This window comes from Choloepus didactylus, chromosome 14, assembly GCF_015220235.1.
Source record: "Choloepus didactylus isolate mChoDid1 chromosome 14, mChoDid1.pri, whole genome shotgun sequence".
Lineage (NCBI taxonomy): Eukaryota > Metazoa > Chordata > Mammalia > Pilosa > Megalonychidae > Choloepus > Choloepus didactylus.
The window spans coordinates 26,467,899-26,472,598 of NC_051320.1; positions in this window are offsets into that span (position 1 = coordinate 26,467,899).

Genomic DNA, 4,700 nt, shown 5'->3' on the forward strand with positions numbered 1-4,700 from the left:
TATTTTACTCTTTCAAGGAACCAACATAAGAAGTATAAGAGGACATCCTTGAGTTCAAAATTTTACCCAGTAGTGAGGGATATATACAGGCGAATTGGAGGACTTAGGGGAAGTGAATGAAAAACCACAAAATTCCAGGTGAGTGGTATGCCTCAAGCTAGGACTGAAGGCTTCCGCCCTTCACTCCCACTACCAGCTAGAGAAACTGACAGACAAGGATGATTAAAACAGCTGCGGGTCTGCTTTGACGCCTTCAGCCTCGCCCCCTCAAGAAGAGAGAGCGTGGACCCCTCTCTGGCGTCCGGAACCCGTCCATGCAAAAGAACGAAAAGACCACCCAGAGAAACCAGCGGCCGCGTCGCAGCGGGCAGGCAGAGAGCAGCGGGTCTACTCGCGGCGCGGGTCTCTAGCCGCAGCCTGGGCGGCTCGCCCAGGTCAGAAGAGAGCAGGCCCAGCCTCCGCGGTCAGGGCGTCGAGCCGGGCGGGCCGCGGTTGACCCCGCAGTGGGTCCGGGAGATGCAGGGTGCCTCTGGGAGGGTGCGCGAGGTCTCCGGCCCTGCTCCCCGCCCCTCTCTAGCCCGGGTCAGCCTCCGCTGCTGCTGGCGTCGTCCCACTCACCAGGGCCTGGGGGCTCCGGCAGCCGCGGGGATGTGAGATGGGGAGGGCGTCTGAAGGTGTGAGGTTAGGGAGAGGCGGAGGGGGTAGGAAGGAGGAGACTGCAGCACCCGCGACTCCCGGCTCGGAGGAGGGCCATGTCGTCACGGCCATTGTCGCGACCCGGTCTCACGAAGCCCCCCCCGCCACGCCCACGCACGAGGGGTGGGGCCGGTCCGGGGGCCACGCGGGCGGGACATCGGTCCGTAGACTGGGCTTGGTCCCCGCCCAGCCTCTCCCCTCCCGAACTCCCACCCCCACCTCCGACGCCGGGTCTCTCCACCGGACTTCCCTACCTGGGAAACCTCTCCGCGCTGCGTGTCCAGGTGAAATCAGGCCTGCTTTATCCAGGGATCCTCTGAATAATAATTATTTGGGACGAGGGGAAGCAACAGGGTAAATCAAGAAAGCAATAACAATAGCTACTGTTGCAGTCTCTGTCACTGTGCTGTCGCTGTGCTATCGTCAGCAGACCTGAGCCCACCTAAGCTTTCCCACTCCTCACCTAGCTTTGATCCCATTAATCTGCGTCTAGAAATTTATTCGAAGGGAAAATGGAAATGCAGACAAATCTTTATCTACTCGGAATTTAGCACGGTTATAGATAAAATTGAAAATGGAAGTTACCTGAATGACCACAACGGTAGGCGATTGATTCTAAATCATGGTACATTCTTTTAGTAGAATTTTGTGCGCACCTTAAAGTCATGTTATGGAAACATACTTAATAATCAAAGGAAATGTTCACTATATATTAAGTGGGGGCGGGGGGGGCAGCGGTTTTACGAAAGTTTATTTTTTAAAAAATCAACTACTTAGACGATCTGGATGGACGGAGACTGGGAAGTTGTTATCTAAGTGATTGGATAGTGAGCAGTTTTCCGTAATGTACTTTTTGTAACATGAGGGGAAAAACGTTCTTTAAAAAACCCTGGTTTCTGCCTCCTTTCTGCTCCTCTGCAAGCTCTGTCTCGCCTCTCTCGAGGTCCCCGGTTCGGTGACAGAAGGGGTCGTTCGCTTCTCTCTCAGCTCCAGCGCGGGGAACCCACGCGCCCAACGAGCGGATCCTGCCGGGCCGGGGCGCAGCGGGGCACGCGCCCACCCACTACGAGACCCTGGTCCCGCCGGCCTGGACCCTTGCTCTGTGCCGGGAGGAGAGGCACCGCTGGCCGTTCCGGGATCCGACGCGGGCTGGAGGCGAGGGCTGAGGTCCAGGCGTTCGCATCCCTCTCGCCTCGGCGCCCTGTTGGGGGCTGTGATGAGCCTTGCAGGCGGCGCGTAAAGTGTGTTGGATTTGAGAATCGATAGGAAATTACAAGGCCAATTAAATGTCCTCCGATTTAGAGCTCTGATTAGGCTTGAAAGGCTGCAAACAGCCCCTTCAAGCTTTCGGTGGTCTCTGCTGCGGTGACCTTTGGCGGCCTCTCCCCTAGAAACATCTCCAAGGGGATCCTTGCGCGTGGCTGGGCGCTGCGCAGCGGTCCCCCCTTGCGGTGTCCCCGACCGGCGGATCTTGGAGAGTCAGAGCAGAGACCGGATCATCCCCCCTCCGTACCAGAAATGAGGATGAGGGAGAACCCAGCGGCCGCTGGCTCCCGGGGGACGCAGTCCGCAGAGGGTGTCCGGACCATCTGCGGGGCCCGCCTCGACGGCATCTGCTCGCGGGATCGTTTTCTCTGAATCGGTGGTCTTGGATCCCCCTCCCCCGTCCCCCAGTGAACCGGACGCCCCACTCCCCTCCTGAATGCTTCGATTGCCCATTGGGGGCCTTTCTTGAATTCTCAATTCAAATGCTTATCAGCTCAGCTTTGCTCCCCAATTCGGAGCAAATTGTCCGAAAAACCTGACAATAGTAATGTTAACTAAGGACCGCGCCTTTCTTGCATATTTCTTCATAGAATGTTCGAGTGGCCTTAGGGATTGTATGGTCCAACCTCCTCATTTGACAAATCAGGAAACTAAGGCCCAGTGGAGTGACAGACAGGCCAGTCCTGGGGGAATGATAAGCTTCAGTGCATAATGCCCCCGAAGATAGGCCTGAAAGAATTCAAATAATTTCAGCTAATTTCCCTCTGTCCAGCTACTAATTCCTGGAAAATTGTAGTTCCTGTCTGTATGAAGAGCTATATATAAACTCCATATAGATAAGTGCCATAGATTTCTGATTCTCATTTCTTTTTGCGCTTAGCATTATATTGTGAGTTTTTGTTTTGTTTTGTTTTCTGTTAATCGGTGGATTCTCAAAAATGCTTATTGCAGAAATTCCAAAAGTGAAAAGGCTCACTTTTAATAGCCACCCAATACTCCCTAGTATCCATGTGCTACAAACCCTGTTGCTGAATATTTATTTAGGTTATTAATTTTCACTATCAAAATCAGTGCTGCTAAGAACTTTCCTTGTTCATAAATCTTTGCATTTCTGACTCTCCAGAATTGGACATACTAGAACTGGAACAGCCACATTAAAGACTGTGGACCTTTTTAAGGCTTTTGGTGCATGGTGCCTGATTATTTTCTACAAGGGTTGTGCCCATCTATATGCCTGGCAGAATGGGTGTGCTCACTTTGTTGGTTACTGGTGAGGTTGAGAATTTGTTGTGAGCGCATGAAAGTGAGCAGATCTAGAAACAGCTAGACGGTGTCCAGGTGGGATCTCGTGGAAGCATCACAGGGTGGTGTACCTTCTTTAACTGGACCATAAACCCACTGTCTGCCTGGCACCCAGCATCATGACTGAATGAGTATGTTCTTATCTTCCTTCCCAGCCCCACCCCAGTAAAGTCTCTGGGGCTGTCATCTGTTTCCACCCAAAAGCCTGTTCAGTGGAAAAATAGGAAGATAAACAAATTGCTAGCACAAGGCAAAAGTGCATCCTTGTGTTGTCTTTTCCCTCATTTTTGCAGATATCATGTTTTCCCATTTGTAGTTTTGCTTTGTGTCCCTGTCTTCCCCCACTTCAGGCTGTCAGACAGCCTGACTGGCTGTTGTCACTCTTACTTAGGGATGTTTTGGTTCCACAAGAATGTCAGTAAAGGGAAGGCCAACCTTCATCTTTCATACAGTCATTTACTTATTTATTCATTAAACAAATATTCATTCAGCCATCTATTAAATACAGGGCACTATGCTTATTGGGGGTGACAGAAGGAAATAATATCAATGTTACATATAACATTATTGAACCTGTACTAAATGTCAGCTCTGCTACATTAACAAGATTACAAACATTATCTTACTTAGTCCCCACCATTATCCAGTTGGATAAATAACCATATTCCTCTCATTTTACAGATAAGGAAACGGATGCCATAGAAGTTACTAGTAGCAAGGATGGTTAAATGGTAGCGCCTGGATCAAATCCAGGCAGTCAAAACTCAGACGCTAGATTCCAGAAGGGTGGGAGTGTTCCCTGCAGAAGGGTTACAATATGGGAAGGCTCTGAGGCCAGAGTAGTCTGGCTTGTTAAGAAACCGTAAACTTAGGGGAACAGGTCTCAGGATAAGATTGCAGGAAGAGCTGAGGCTTCCTAGGTTAGTGTTCAAGAGTTTGGGGTTTTATATATGAAGCTATCAAAAGACCTTGCGCAAAGTAGTGTTAACAGATTTGTCTTTTGAAAAGATGCCACTGGCAGGGAAGAAAATTATTTGGAAAGGGACATGAAGAGATGCAATAGCTATTATCGTGTTGAATTGGATGTGAGGTGTGACAGCCACGTTCCTAGAACAGAGGACGGTGGTGCCATTGCTAAATTGGGAGGTGGAGGAGGATCAGGCTTGCAGGGAAATTCTGATCTTGAGTTTAGTTTGGGACATGTCGAACTTGAGTTGAATCTAAGACATACAAATAGAGATTTCAAGTAGGAAGTGAGAGCAAAATGTAGGAATTGTCATTGCACAGACGGCAATCAAAGGAAGCTATGGCAGTACAGGAAACAGGGACCGAGTGTGCAATAAGAGAATCTAGGACGCAAACATTTACGATTTAAGTGTAGGAAAAAGAAGCCAGTAAAGCACAGAAGGAACAGGAGGTGCAGGAACGTCAGGAAG